Consider the following 16,719-nt stretch of genomic DNA (forward strand, 5'->3'; position numbering starts at 1 on the left):
TTGACTGGTTTTATGGGGTGGCGGATGGCGACTCAGCTCGCTCGGCAGACCAGGATCGAGTCAAGCTACGCCGGGCTCTCCGGGAGATCCCCGGGAACCGCGTGCTTTTGGATGGCCAAGGTCACAACGGAGGGCATAGCTGCAACACCGAGCACCCAAACGACTCCCTACGCGGCCGCCGTGACGACAACGATGGCGACCATCACCGCCATGGCTTTGGCAACAACCGGCAAGGTAACCTGCAACAAGCTTTCTGCCGTGAGTACTCGCGCTCCCCTAGGCGGAGGGAAGAGAATGGTAGTTGTCCCGATGGGCGGAGTCAACTTGACGGCTAGATGCGCCAGACCTCAACGACCCCAACCACAGAGATCTCTCAGCTATCAGGTCCGCCATTGACGGTTGAGCCTAGGACCAAGGAGATATCAAGCCTTCAAGACTGCTCTACATTTCAAACACCCGCCTTGTGGGGCGACCTGCAGAAGCTGCTAAGAGATCAGGTAAAAGAACATGTTCAGGCGGCCTTCCTACCGGTCAATGCACAGCTCCATGTTTTGCAGGAAAACACTGCTCGCTGTTTAAGGGAAGCAGAGGCCTACATCACCAAATCTTGCCGGTCCACTGATCAGCGCAATATCTCAGGCGTACCACAACTGCCGTGCTTGGGAAATGACATCCTATCTGCTTTCGAAGGCGGTCGCCTGCAATTGCCCTCCCCTCCAACCATCACCGAGCAGGCGGTTGAAGACGCTCTTGACCTCTTCGATAAGTCTCTGCACCTAGCAGCGACTTCACCACTGATCACCCCTGCTGCTGCTGCTGCACGCGAGGGGGAAGACGTGGGTATCGACCGCCCTCTCTGGTAGCAGGGCCCACACCAAGTCCCCCATGCTGCCTCTGCTCCTTCTGTCCCGGCGGGTCCCACAAGGACCACGCCCACGGTGGAATTTCCTGCAGCTACAACAACAATGGCGGCACCTGCGATTTTGATCGGTGCTACAGCTTCTGCTGCGGACTCCGCTGCTCCAAGAATGGACCAATCCATCATGGCATCAGACATTGACATCGAACTCCAAGTGGCGAACTGCAACCACCTCCTGGCTACCACCAGGACGATGGAGGTGGACCCAACAACTCCTATTGCCGCCAAGCTAACCACCGATTGCCTTTTTGTTGCAGCGAAACCGCCACTTCAACTTACACTAGCTCTTAACGCATCATCACGAGTGTCACAGATCCCCCAACCGTCTCGGTGCAGACGGGTCTTCAACATGTCCAACCTTCGACGCAATGCACGCATCGCCAAGCAATCGCGGATGACGACGATGGAGCGGGCGCACCTGGTGCTCTGCCGTAGACTTGGCCTCCTAAACGAGGCAGACGATCATCCTCCGATTGCAGAGGCTCTCACCAAGTACATGGCAATGTTCGACGGACCCCTTCTGACGCACGTCATCGCTGCTCTTACGGTGCTCTTCGACATCGACGATGAGGTCGCCGGCCATATGCACGGGGTGATGATTGAGCTTGCTGGAGAAGGGGTGGCTGATCTACCTGATGTGCCTGAGTCTGCAGCTGCCTAGTTGCTACGTCTGCACGGCCTCTTAGAGCTAGACCTTGTTATCAATGTTTCACGGCCTATCCATGTTTTCAGAACCTCTGCCTTCTGATATCGCTTATATGATCAGCAGCTCCAACTTTATACGTGCATCAACCATGCCCGCCTTTCAACAGACAGTTTTTATTTTAGAAACTGTAGAGGTTCGCCTGATGTATGGTAATGCTTGTGCTCTGATTGTGATGCTGCGCAGCCTGGTTTCTCTAAACTTCACCTACTTAGCCTTCCTAGCTTGCCCCTCTACTACCTTGCTTCCTGTGTATCAGGCGATAGTGACGGCCACTGCCTTTGTTGCTGACGGCAAAACAAGCCAGGTTTCAGAGTTTCTACAGCTTAAAGCATTCCTTCTACCGAGCTCATCACCCTTTCGATGACAGTTACAAACCTAGATATAATTTGCTGGAATGCTAGAGGTCTCAACACAGTGGCAAGATGTTCCACAATCCATGAATTGCTCTCGGCTATGAAATGTCATTTAGCATGCCAGCAAGAAACCAAATTGCGCAACATAGACGCTTCTCTTGCTGCATATCTGGGAGGCTACAATTTGAGCTCTTTTGCGTATAAACAAGCTCAGGGCACCAGAGGGGTAATCCTACTTCTATGGAATGAGAATGTTATTGATGTGCAATAGGTTGCCGTGGCCAGATATTCCATCTCTGCACTTATAACCATGAGGCATTGCTCCACCACTTTCTTGCTCACCTCAGTCTACGGCCCTTCAAGAACCTCCGAAAAAATGCCTTTCTGTGACACATTCACCGCCTCAAGCTAGAAGGTGACAGGAAGTGGATAATCCTAGGGGATTTTAACCTCATTTACCGTGCAAAAGACAAAAACAACCACAATTTAAACCCCTCGTTGATGAGACGCTTCTGTACCGCTCTGAATTTCTGTGAACTTCGGGAGATTCACTTACAGGATAGAAAGTACACCTGGAGCAATGAGCGACGATCTCGGACTTTGGTTAGGCTAGATCGAGTTTTCTGTAATGAGGGTTGGGATCTGACTTTTGATCATCATGTTTTATACGCCCTTGGTTCCTCTGCATCAGATCATTGCCCACTCCTCTTATCAACCCAAAGTGGGCTGAGACGTCCGCGACCTTTCAGGTTCGAGAATTTCTGGACAAAGATTCCTGGTTTCATGGAGGTGGTGTAGGGGCCTTGGCTGCAGCTGGTTTGCCACACAGAACCAATCCACAGACTTAACCAGAAGCTTAGCAATACGGCACGGAGTCTAAGGTCTTGGAGCAAATTGCTTCTCTCAGAGGCAAAACTTAAACTTCAAATGGCGCAGGATGTCATTTTACGCCTTGACGTTGCACAAGAAAACATGGTTCTTACACAAGTAGAATTCAGTCTACGGGCAAGTCTCAAGCGTAGAGTAATGGGCCTTGCTGTTATCGAGAGAGCAAGAAAGCGACAATCTTCCCGAATCACCAACCTAAAAGAGGGAGATGCCAATACCAAATACGCACGTTGCAGGAAGAATCACATTCAATGCCTTCAAAATGGAAGTGGGTGGGCGGTCTCACATGAGGAGAAGGCACATATAGTTCAAGTTCACTTCTCCAACATTTTCTGCCACCCGCCGCCCAGAGACAGGGACATAAATTGGAATACCCTAGGCTTCCCATCTGTTCACCTAAGCTCTCTCGATGCTCCTTTCACTGAAGATGAGATTTTCGCAGCAATAAAGGAGCTGCCTAGCGACAAGGCTCCGGGGCCAGATGGTTTCACCGGGAACTTCTTCAGGTCGTGTTGGAACTTAATCAAGCAAGACCTAATTGCAGTTTTCAACTCAGTTCACAGCTTGAGATGCTCCCACCTGCACATCGTCAACTCAGCTAACATTACTCTCATTCCCAAAAAAGAAGGGGCAGTCAACATACTTGACTTCAGGCCAATTAGCCTAATCCATAGGGTGGCCAAGATCCTCTCAAAAGTGCTGGTCCTCCGTCTTGCGCCCCTCATGCACAAGTTAATTCCTTGCTGCCAAAGTGCTTTCAAACGAGGTAGAAGCATTCATGACAACTTCCTCTATGTTCGCAACTTGGCTAGGCGATATCATAGGACAAAGACTCCAATACTCCTAGTGAAGCTTGACATCTCCAAAGCTTTTGACTCGGTTCGTTGGGATTACCTTCTGGCTTTGATGCAACATCGAGGTTTTCCCTCGCGCTGGCGGGACTGGATTGCCTCCCTGCTCGCCACTTCGTCCTCCAGAGTTTTGTTGAATGGCATCCCTGACGCGGTCGTCCGCCATGGTCGCGGCCTCCGGCAAGGCGACCCCCTATCACCTCTCCTCTTCATTCTAGCTTTCAACCCTCTCCAACAAATCTTGACCAAAGCAACAGAAATAGGTCTTCTGAGCAAGCTTAGGGGAAGGAACACATGGCTTCGTTCTTCGATGTATGCAGATGACGCCGCAATCTTTGTTAATCCGGTCAAGGAGGATGTGCAGGTTCTAGTGCAAATCCTCGACAACTTTGGAAGTGCCTCGGGTCTAAAAAAAAATCTGCAAAAATCTTTGGTGGCTCTGATAAGGTGTGACAATGTAAACCTCAATGAGATTCTCCAAGATTTCATGGCAGCACGTGCAGTTTTTCCTATGAATTATTTAGGCCTCTCCCTTGCAATTCGAAGGCTCCGAACAATTGACTTCCAACCTCTTGCTGACAAAGCAGCGGGGCGGCTCACAAGTTGGTGAGGGAAAAATTTAGGCCAGTCCGGCCAAGCCACCTTAGTCAAGATCGTGCTTTCCTCACAACCTGTGTACTTCCTCATAGCCCTCAAAGTGCCAAAGGAGGTGTTAAAGAAGCTTGATCACAACAGAAAACAGTTTTTGTGGGCTGGCGAAGGAAACTTGACAGGAGGTAAATGCAAAGTCAATTGGGCTGCAGTGTGTCGGCCAACACACTCGGGAGGCCTAAGAATTTTAGACTTGGAGAAATTTGCAAGAGCTTTACGTCTCCGATGGTTATGGTAAGAATGGAGATCGACAGACAAACCTTGGATAGGTATGGGTATGCCGTGCGATGATATTGGCAGTAAGCTTTTTTGCAGCAGTGACCTCGATTACCATTGGAGATGGTGCAAAAGCGAGCTTCTGGCTCTCGGGCTGGCTGCAAGGCCAACATCCAAAAGACCTAGCGCCAAATCTTTACAAGCTTTCAGAGAAGAAAAAGGTTTCGATCAAGGAGGCTCTTAGAGACAGCACATGGATGCGGAATCTGAATTTGCAAGGCAATATCACCTCGGTAACCCTTCAGGAATTCGTCCTACTATGGAATGCGACTCAAAGTCTCTAGCTCAACTCAGATCATAAGGATGAAATCTCCTGGAAGCTGAACACTACGGGCACTTACACGGCATCCTCGGCATATGGAGCACAATTTATCGGATCGGCGAGGACCTTACACAGCATAATGATTTGGAAAGTTTGGGCTCCTCCAAAATGCATGTTTTTTTGCATGGCTCATCATTCAAAACCGCGTTTGGACCGCGGACAGACTAGCTGCACGGGGATGGCCAAACGGCACTTACTGCCCTCTATGCAGGCACACATCGGAATCGGCACATCATTTACTTGCTGATTGCAGATACTCGAGAAGGGTTTGGACTGTAATTGTGGCATGGGTTGCGTATCGGGAACTCCAACCATCCTCCTGGCGCCAAAGCAATTCAGTGCATGAGTGGTGGAAGATGCTAGCCTTCACACAAGGAATCCCAAAGAGAGCTAGCCGATCTCTAATCCTGCTAGTTGTTTGGGAGATCTGGAAGGAACATAATGCAAGAATTTTCGACCACAAAGAGCTTTCCGTGACGTCGCTTTTTGCCAAGATCAAAGAGGAGGGAAGAACATGGGCCCTGGCGGGAGCGCGCTGACTTGCGAGTATCATTCCGAGAGGCTAATCCTTTCTTGTTTTCTGTTTTCTTTCTTTGGCTCCTCTAGTTCCCCCCGGGGCTGCTACCATGTACAGAACTCTCTTCTTTATGCAATAGATATCAGCATTTTCTCGTGCTGTTTCGTTCAAAAAAAAAAAAGAAATTGCACGTGCACTGACTTCGGTCATTTAATTTTGTTCATCAGGGAATCGTATCTAAACTCCAATGGTCCAAGCAGTCGCTTCGGTCATTTCATTTTGTTCATCAGGGAATCGTATCTAAGCTCCATTGGTCCAAGCCGTACAGACTTATTTTCTTTTAGAAATTCAGTAAACAATAGCCAATGAGGAATGAAACAAGAGGACGTTCAGAGTCAAGCATGTGAGCTTGGACGCCTGCTGCAGAATGCAGATCGGTGTACAACTGAAGAAGTTCTGACTCGATCCTACATGTTGGGCGTAAGCACTTCTATCTTAATTCCTGTTAACCGCAAGCTACGGTTACAAGAATCTCAGACTCGTCAACATGTCAAATATTGGACTCAAAAGACTCGAGAGTTGTCACAACTCAATTCCACACATCTGTTAACATGGTTGATGTGTGGAATTTGTCAACATCTCCATTAATTTGTTACATGGTTGATGTGTGGAATTCCACCAACCTTGCCCAACCTTGTCAACTAATTAATGAAGAAGCCGTAGCTTGCAAACCAATATTTGACATGGTTACTTCGAACAGTCAAACACGTGCAAACCAAAACAGCACCTTACGTGCTTTTCACACACAAACTCGCACAAATCTACACAGCCATCGCCTAAAAATCTAGTCAACTGGCAGAAACAGCACAGATCCTTGTAGCTAGTCTTACAACATTTAGGTAACCTGTCTGGCTGGCTCTGTCTCAGCTCATACAGTTGTTAGAGACCAGTGATGAACTGAACCATTCTTTCAGAAAAGAGGTTCGTTTCTGCATTTCACGGGGATCTTGTCAGCAGATCAGTATCCTTCATCGTCGACAGGTACTACCAGCGGCAGAAGGGTGCGGGAGAGTGAGAAACTAAGTTAAAATGTGTTTTGGTTTTCTTGTGATGAGTGATTGATATTATCATTTATTCGGTTTTGTATGATCTTCGGTTTTGTATGAGCTTTGATGTGATTTGAATTGATTTGAGACTTCATTTTAGCATAATGATTATGGATTAATTGGAATTGGAGTTGGAGATATGTGTTTGCTTATCTCATGGTGTGTAGGTGATGAATGCAACTTGGCGGTTGACGGCGAGATGATCGGGGCCAAGCGGAGTGCTTGGTGCCAGACGATCAAGGAGGCGGGACGGAGTCAAGGGTGATCCTAGCTGAACACATGGAGGTCAAGCAAAGCATTGAAGGCGGATGAAGACGGCGAAGTCAAGCGAAGGGGATGCCGGTGCAAATGACAAGGCGGCCTGAGGGATCGGGAGCGGGAGAGACTTGCCGGCAGTCAGGATCGCATAACGGAGTACACGCGTCGATATCGAAGCGCTTGCTTAAGGTGTAAGCAAAGCGGTGAGTCACGCTTTAAGAAGCGTGCAGGCGGTTTCGCGGTTTGGCCTCAAAATCGTGGGAGGATTGGAGGAGTATGTGGCACCATCGCGAAGCTTGCGTCGAGGCGAAACTAAGTCGTGAAGGCGCCGCGGCCGTCTGATGAATGAAGAAGAAAATTGACCAAAATGCCCTCGGTGGTAGGTAGAAGTGCACTATAAGAGAATGGTATTTTGAGGAAAAGCTAGGAAATTTAATGGCCAAGTTTTCTAGGCCTCTAAATAGAGGGATAGAGCTAGAGAGAGCTTTGAACCAGCCATTTGAGCTCCATTGTGCCACTCATTTGAGAGTCTAAGAGCTAGGTTTTTAGAGGAGAGAAGGATGAGTGCTTAGCCTATGTAATAGGTGAGAGTTTTGAGAGATAAATCTTTGTAATCCGCCTAAAATAGGGCTGACCTCTTTAAGTAATTAAGTTTATGTTTTTGCATATGCTTGAATTCCCCTCATTCTAGTTTCCCTTTATTGGTTCCCTTGTAAGTTTGCAAGTTTTTTGATTTTCGGTTTTGATTTTCGTTTTGATTTTTGAGCTGAAATTTCAGCACCTTGTGATATCATTCTTCTTGTTGCTAGAGGCATAAAAACTCACATACGAGTGTATGCTCATGGGTCTTGAGTACCCTTGCCTCTAGATCATCAACTTGGAGAGGATTTTTGCCCAATGATCTTTTTCTTTGAGCTGCAATATTTCACCTTTACAGGGTTGTTTTTCTTGATGCTAGTGGCTTAAATACTTACATACTCATGTATTTGAGCAGGTCTTGAGTCCCCTTGCCACTAGACTATCATCTTGGAGGATAACCTTGTCCTGTGTCCATCTTATCTAGTTTCTTTGGAAGTTACGAGTTTTTGTGCACAAAGACACATGGAATGGTCCTGAATGGAACCTATGGTTCATATTCCATCTGTGGAGTCATGTTGTCATGGAAGTAGTCTTCTTACTTTGTATCTCTAATTCTTTTGCTTCCGCTTGAGCGTTTTGAGGTGCGTTGAGTGAGAAATAGGAAAAAGCCATCTATTTCGAAAGAAATTTGTTGAGACGCCTATTCACCCCCCTCTAGTCGCCATTCTCGTTCCTACAGAGAGAGCTTGCAACAACTTCTCCGCGTGCTTCTGAGAGTGCAGGCCACCGTCGAGGAGGCCGAGGGGCGGCACATCAGGAACCAAGCGATGTTGCAGCAACTTCACATGTTGAGAGAGGCGATGTACGAAGGCTGCTACCTGTTTGATACTTTCAGGTATCGGGTGCTGCAACAAGAGAGGGGCAATGATCAGGTTGGTGATCAACCCTTTGCATTATCCAAATTCAGTCTAGCCAAGCGCTTGTGCTTCTCTACCAGGAGGATGAGCATGCCATTTCAAGGTGATGGGGTGAAGGAGGTGCACAATATGCTATGAAACCTGCATAGCATCATTGGCGACATGGCAGAGTTCATTGTCTTCCTGAAATCCTATTCTCCCATCAGCCGCGAGCCTTATAGAAAGTACTTGTTTCTGGAGAAGTGCATGTTTGGCCGCCAGGCAGAGATGGAGAAGATCATTAGCTTCTTGTTGCAGCCAGAGCTTCAAGGGGTGGAAAGTTTGCAAGTGCTTCCGATAATCGGTCCACCGAGGGTTGGTAAAAGCACCCTCGTTGAGCATGTCTGTTATGATGAGAGGGTGCGCAACCACTTCTCTTCAATAGTTCTATGCAGCGGAGATCCTACTGCTCCAGAAGACAGTGGTGTAGTGAAGAAGCAAGCCCATGGTTCACATGGAAGGATACTTATTGTCATGGAGCATGCTGATAATTTAGTACTAGACGAAAGGCAATGCAAAAAGTTATACTCTTCAAGAAGTTACATGCCATTTGGAAGTGAAGTGTAGGAACAAGATTGAAGATTAGAGAGATATGAATAGATGTCCTGATAAATTTCTTACGAAATTGATGATCTTTTCCTATTTGGATCACTCAATGCACCTCAAAACTCAAGCGAAATAGAGAGAAGTTTTAACAAGAGAAAATCAAAACAACACGACTCCACAGATGGTATATGAACCATATGTTCTATTTAAGATCAATCCATGTGTCTTAACACTCGAAAGATCACAACTTCCAATGAAACAAGAAAAGATAAACACCGAGCAACGAAACTCTCCAAGTTAATTGTCTAGAGGCAAAGGAATTCAAAACCCTACCACATAAACGTGTGTATGCAAATTTTATATCTCTAGCAACAAGAAGAATAAACTCACAAGATGTTGAAATTTTAGCCCAAAAACCAAAACGAAAATCAAAACCAAAAATTGAAAACTTGCAAATTTGCAAGGGAACCAATAAAGGAAAACTAGAAGGAGGGAAATTCAAACATATGCGAAAGCATAAACTTCATTACTCAAAGAGGTCAGCCATATTAAATTACAAAGATTTCCCTATCAACTCTCACATATTACATAGGCTAATCACTCATCCTTCTCTCATCTAAAACTCTAGCTCTAAGCTCTCAAATAGGTGGCACAAGGGGGCTCAAGTTGCTAGTTCAAACTCTCCTATAGCTATACCCCTCTATTTATAGGTCTAGAAAACTTGACTCCTAAGTTTCCTAGCTTTTTTCCAAAATATCACTCTCTTATAGTACACTCCTACCTACCACTGAGGGTATTTTGGTCTATTTTCTTCTCCATTTATCGGAGGCTGCGGCGCCTTCACAACTTAGCTTCGTGATAGTGCCACGTACTCCTTCAGTCCTCCCACGGTTTTGACGCCAAACCGCGAAATCGTGTGCACGCTTCTCCAAGCGTGACTCACTGTCTTGCTTACACCTTAAGCAAACGCTTCAATATCGACACGTGTACTCTATCATGCGATCCTGATCGTCGGCAAGTCTCTCTTGCTCCCGATCCTTCGGGCCGCCTTGTCACTTGCACCGCCACCCCCTTCGCTCGACTATTTTAACACGTCGTCTTCATCCGTCTTCCATGCTTTGCTTGGCATCCATGTGTTCAGATAGCACCCTTGACTCCGCCCGACCTCTTGGATCGTCCAGCACCAAGCACTCCGCTTGACCCCGATCATCCCGCCATCGATCACCAAATTCCATCCATCAGCTGCACATTATGAGACAAGCAAACACATATCTACAACTCCAATTCCAGTTAATCCATAATCAATATGCTCAAATAAAATCCCAAATCAATTCAAATCACATCAAAGCTCATGCAAAACCGAAAATCATCAAACCAAATAAATACCAATGTCAATCACTCATCACAAGTAAACTAGGCATATTTCAACTTGGTTTCTCAATATCCCCCTTGATGAGTGCATTGATAACCCTCAAAGCACAAAAATTTTGGTTTAAAGAAATTAAGATAAGCTAATCCGAGTGATAAAAACTTGAGAAAGAGCAAAATATATCACTTAGCATAAGAAATGTTGCAAAAGTGTTAAGAGAGGCAAAGACAAGCTAAAAACCTCAAAAGAGCAAGAAAAACTCAAAAACCCAAGAACACATTCTCCTCCTTGATGATTACATATATTCTATTTTTTTTCCTTTCATTTCTAGATAAATGCAATTTTCTCCTCCTTTGTTGAATATTTGTGCATAATATCTTTGGACATATTTTCTCCCCATTTGGCAATGCAAACATCAAGGATACATGACTATGCAAAAGATGTGTAAATAAAATATAAACCTACAAAGCTTCACATATAGATCACAAAGCAGTTGCAAGGACTAGAGATGTCAAAGCACCAGGAGAAGTAAACAATATAACTCAAAGATGCACAAAGTCTCGAAGTGAGTAATATCACAAGCACCGGGAGTGAAACAAGTTTTGATTATGTTGTTCAATTATCCAAAAGATGTCACCACAAAAACATCCACAGTTTCATGATCAGTGCAAAGATTAGAAAAAACTAGTGCTATATCAAGTTCAAACTAGACAAACAAGTTCAACCCGACGGGCTATGCAAACACTCACATATCAACCCAAGCTTTAGTTTAACAACATGAAAAAGAACATTCTTAGCACATTAAAAAGCATAAGTTAACTTTCTCATTCGATCATTTAACTATCCTCAAGTGAGTTTTAAGCAATCATGAGTTCACTTCTTTGGCAAACCACAAGAAGCCTTAAGCCACCGTATTGGATTCAATTTTAGCTCAAAACTAGATCCTTCATTTTATTAACTCAACATAGGATTCAAGATATGCAATTTTTCACAAAGCCAAAACAAGTTGTGACTTTGTGACATAAAAAAGCACATGCTCTCCCAAGAGTTAATTATGAGTTAAATATTTACATAGACAAAGATCAAAGATCCACAATCCGCTGAACTGAACAAAGCGGCTTAGCACAAGCTTTTCATAGAACTAGCTCTAATTTAAGCACTGATCAAGCTAAAGTAAACACTCAAGGGTGACAAGAGATTATGTTCATATTTTAAGTTCATTCTTAGAAAAGACAAGCTTGCTCAATAGATTTTATGTCATGTTTCAAGAAGAACCTAAGCTTGCACAAATTGTTATATATCCACTACACTTAGCACAAATTCACAACTAGTACAAGAAAATGCAAAGAACATATAAGTGAAGCTTGCTAACATGATCATCTTACAAGAATGTTATGCAATACAAATGCAACAAAAGTAAGATAGAGTATGTACAAAGGCAACTCCCCCTCACACAATGCTATAGGGAAGGCACACACCAAACTTTCCCCTCAGAAAGATAAACCTTGTTGCATCTAGAGACTTGGTAAAGATATCGGCTAGCTGGTGTTGGTTATCTATATAGCTCAACTCAATGTCTCCTTTCTCATTAAAGTCTCTCAAGAAGTGGAATCTCACATCTAAATCTAGCCTGGCCCTTTTCCTCCCTCACCTTGGCTTGGCCCGAGCCAGTCTTTTCCCTCTCCTTCCCCTTCTCTCCCTGCCTGGGCCCCGTCAGCCGAGCAGCCCAGCTACGTTGGCCCAGCTTGCTCAGCCCGCGCCGCAGCCCAGTGTGCCCGCTCGCCAGCCTGCTCAGTCGAAGGTGTCGCGCCCGTTTCTGCCTTCGCTGCGTCATCGTCTCCGAGCCAGTTTCGAACCCGCATCGTGTCCGAGTTGGTCTCGCGCTGCCGCTGAGAGTCCCGAGCCTCCCCACGTCCTCTCCGCCCACCTATATAACTCGAGACCTCCTCCCCGTTCTCATCTCATCCCGAAGTCACCGAAACCCGAGCCATCTCGCCGAGACCTAGCCGCCGCCGCCACCATAGCCACCGCGTCGGTCTAGCTCGCCGCCGCACCGTTCTAGCACCGAGTTATGCCGTCCAAGCTGATCAACAGATCCACCACCACCCACCAAAGCCCGTGCAGCCGCCGTCTTCGTTTCCCGATCGTCAGAGCCATCTTCCTATTGAAATCCCGAGCACCTCTGCCTCCTCCGTTGACCCTCCTCCCGAGCCGCATCGCCCGAGGTAAGCCATCAATCGAGTTCGCCGTTGCCTCCTCTCCATATTTTGCCACTCGTAGTAGCTCGCCGTGCACCGAAGCATCGTCCGACGTGTTTTCCAGCCATGCGCCGCTGTGTTTTGTTCACCGCCACCCCTGAGCGACCATATCGATCCCCTTCGGCATCCCTCTTGTTCCTCAGTCATCCGATCTAGATCGTGTGGTCCGGATTAGATTAAAACTTACCCCTTGGCTAGCCAGTTAGAAGCCGCCACATGTCACTCCATAACCCAGTCAGCGCCTTTTGCCCCGGTTAGCGTCCACGTGTGCGCCACGCAAGCCAACCGAGCCAAGTCAGCCTTAGTTTTACAAATAGGTCTCTGGCTAGTTTAAATAATTAGATCTAGGTCCTAAATTTTGCAATAAGCACCCTAGACTTGTTAATAATTAATTTTAAGCCCTATCTTTTTACAAATACTCCCTGGACCAATAAATTAGGTTTTAGCCCTGACCTTTTTGCAGAAAAGCCCCTGTTTAGTAGAAGCCTCATAACTTTTTCGTTCTAGCTCCTCTTTGAGCGATTCTTGTGTCATTAGATTTGTTTTTCTGAGCTCTATCTTTCTAGATAGGTTTTATCTTGTTGTTCTTCTATTCTGTGCTCTGTTCTTAGTGTGTTTGTTTGTGTGCTTTGCCGGTAATTGTGTGATTAGTCGACAACGTCCGGGATCAGTTTGAGGAACATCAAGACCAAGAGGTAGAGTACACTGAGCAGCAGCAAGGAGAAGACAAGTGTCCTTGATTATCTTGAACCTATGTTTTTAAATTGTTTTGTTTTACAAAATTTCATACAATGTCAATTTGATGGGTAGTTACCTATGTTATGGTTTACCTAGATATTCCCTTATCATTCCTTGAAGCCTAAGTGGTCTATGGTTAGGTGTCTTTTATGCATAGAAATGCTTAGCCATGCTGTCGGGAATGTTGGGAAGTGTCTTATACTTGATTTATGAACTTTTGCAACAATGAAAGTTAATTGGCTAATGGTATAGAAACATGGAACCTTAGGCCTTGAGCAAATAGGTGATTGTGATGGTGATCATAGATATGTTGTTAGTTTAGTCTTTGCTCAAGTGACCTAAATAAGGATCGGTTCGTAGAGCGACAACCCAAGAAGTATCGTACCAACCACGACCCTTTATGGGAGGGACTGACTTATTAATTAGTGGATTCTAGTTTGTGTGTGCCGAATGTAGGAGTGGATGTGTTTTAGTTAAGTGGTAGTGGACGTGTGGGCAACGAATCTAAGATCCTGAGAACCACTTGGCGCAAGAGGGGGCTTCTGGGTAGGACAACTGCGTTTGTTTCATAAAACTTGGCGATGAAACCTTAGCTGGCATGCACATTCTGGAAGAAGCTTTGTAACAGTCTTGCAGTGATCTCCTGGCCGCAGAATTTAGGTAGTGTGATATGTGCCTAATCAGCACTGGCATAATGGAGACTTTAGTCACTTGCTTGCAGGTGATGAAATCACATCTCGTGGGTAAAGATGGACAACCTCTGCAGAGTGTAAAATCTGATATATCAATCGAGCCCACGGATATGGGAGACTTGGATCCTCACATGATTAGGTGGTGGAATGGTTATGGCTATGGTGCTGGTGGTACTAGATGGTTATGGTTTGCATGATGATTAGCTTTGGGTGAAGTCTAATAGTTGGATAATCGGGTTACCTTCACTTAATGATTGTTTAATGCTTTTGCGTCCAAATATCTTTTTATTACTCGCATTTATGCAAATATACCAAGTGTTAGCATATTCTTATTGAAAGCCTGCATGTCATTGCTTTACCACACTTGTTGATTACTTCATGTACTCACCCTTGCTATCTCCCACAATACATATGCTGCTCAGTGGAGGACTTCGAAGATTTTCAAGATGATGACCTAGTGATCTAGGAGCGTGTCTTCCGTTCGATGCCTGTCGAGTGCGTTGTCGCTGATGCTTACCGGTACTTCTTCAAGGCGCTCACGTTCAGGAGCGCAAACCCCGACAATCATCCGAAGCTGGCATCCCTAGGCATGGAGATCGCTGTGTTGTTGAACAGTGTGTTCATGGGAGAAAACATAGTTGCAAGCTTGCTGAGAACCAACCAGAACGCTTAGTTCTAGCGCTGCGTATTTCAGTGCCTGAGAGATTACACGAGTAAATACTTACTAACGTTTGGTGATCATCCTACAAATCTTATGCAGAAAGGCCAGCCTGTGTGCATATGGAGGACGGTGAGGACTCAATGAGAAACCAAGTGGATAAGAGCTTTGAGTGATATGTGTGATGATTTATAGATAATGTTTGAGTTGAGTTGGATTTGGTTAGTATGCGTTTATTGATGTTTGTTTTTATTCATGACTAACTCGAGTTGAAGGAGAATGGAATTGGAATGTTTTTCTCTGAGTCCAGGTGATTTGTTCTCACCGGATTATCCGGCGCCTGGGAAATTGGCTTTACCGGATGATCTGGTGTGGTGCTGATACTGATGCCGGAGGTTTTCAGTTTGGTGAAAAAATTTGAAATAGGTATCGGATTGTCTGGTGTTGGCTACTTGTGATCACCGGACTATTTCTAGCAGAGAAGGATGCAAACTGGGTTCTGGTGAGTTGTACTCACCCGACAGTTCGGTGATGAGCCGTGTGAGCACCGGAGAGTACACAAAGCTTTTCTTGCAGAGGGATTGCAACAGTGTGTTCTGGTAGATATGAATGTACAGAATGTTTCGGTGTCTAGACAGTGAACATTGGAGCAATGCACCAGACCTTGTCTTGCAGAAGCAAGATTCTTCAGTGCACAAAGGAGTTGGACTCACCGGATGGTCTGGTGTTCAGACGCAGAACACACCGGAACATCCGATGTTCACGATTCTATAGGATGTGCTTTCAATTAAGGACTTTTGTTTTGAGCTAACCTGGAGATGGTTTGGAGTAGGAGAAACATGTTTGCTTATTTTATGGTGTGCAGGTGATGGATGCAACTTGGCGGTTGACGATGAGATGATCGGGGCCAAGCGGGAGGCTTGGTGCTGGAAGATCAAGGGTGATCCTAGCGGTACACGTGGAGGTTAAGCAAAGCATAGATGGAGAAGGATGAATACGACGTGTTGATAAAGTTAAGCGAAGGGAATGCTGGTGCAAGTGACAAGGTAGCCTGAGGGATCGGGAGTGGGAGAGACTTGCCGGCGGTCAAGATTGCAAGACGGAGGGCACGCATCGACATCATAGCGCTTACTTGAGGCCAAGCAAATGGCGACTAGTCATGTTTTGAAAAGTGTGCTAGGATTTCGCGGTTTGGCCACAAAACCGCGGGAGGACTGGAGGGTCACATGGCATCATCGCGAAGCTTGCATTGAGGCGGAGCTAAGTCATGAAGAAGTCATGGCCGTTCGATGGACGGAGCGAAAAATGGACCAAAATGCCCTGGTGGTAGGTAGGAGTGTATTACCGGTGGGGATATTTTGGGAACTAGGAAGAGCCAAGGCACCTCCTTAGGCCTATAGATAGAGAGGTAGGGCTGTAGAGAGATGTTGAGCCAGCCATTTGAGAGCCTAGTGATATGTTTTGGAGTAGAGGAGAAGATAGGCTTAGTCTTTGCAATAGGCTAGAGTTTTTGTGAGAGAAAAAACTTTGTAATCTGTCTAAAATAGGGCTGACCTATGTGCTAAATAAAGTTTATTTTCTCGCATGAGCTTGTGTTCATCTCCTTCTAGTCTACTTCTTTTGATTCCCTTGCCTTCAGTGCAAGTTTTTCAATTTTCTTGTTGATTTTCGCCTTTTGCCTTTGAGCTGCGATTTTTCAACCTTAAGAAGTTGTTCTTCTTGTTGCTAGAGGCATAAACGTTTATATACTCATGTATTTGAGAGGATCTTGAATCCCCTTGCCTCTAGACCATCAACTTGAGGAATTGCTTATCTAGGTGACTGTCGTTTTGCTTTGCTTTTCGTTCAAATTTTAAACTTTTGTGCACAAAGACACATGGAATGGTCTTAAATAGAACCTATGGTTCATATTTCATCTGTAGTGTCATGTTGCCTTGGAACCTTCTTTCTCCCTTTGTCTCTCTAAAGTTTATGCTTCTGATTGTGCGTTTTTTGAGGAGCATTGGGTGAACAAAGAGTAGGCAATCTATTTCGTAAGAAATTTGTAAGGCGCATATTCACCCCCTCTAGTCGCCT

At 45.6% G+C, this 16,719-nt stretch overlaps 1 pseudogene; it reads left to right on the forward strand.

Annotated features, from left to right (window-relative positions):
• Positions 1 to 4,655: 4,655 nt before the first annotated feature.
• On the forward strand, positions 4,656 to 14,658 carry LOC133884910 (disease resistance protein RGA2-like; annotated as a pseudogene).
• Positions 14,659 to 16,719: the final 2,061 nt, after the last annotated feature.

Source organism: Phragmites australis, chromosome 1 (genome assembly GCF_958298935.1).
Source record: "Phragmites australis chromosome 1, lpPhrAust1.1, whole genome shotgun sequence".
Lineage (NCBI taxonomy): Eukaryota > Viridiplantae > Streptophyta > Magnoliopsida > Poales > Poaceae > Phragmites > Phragmites australis.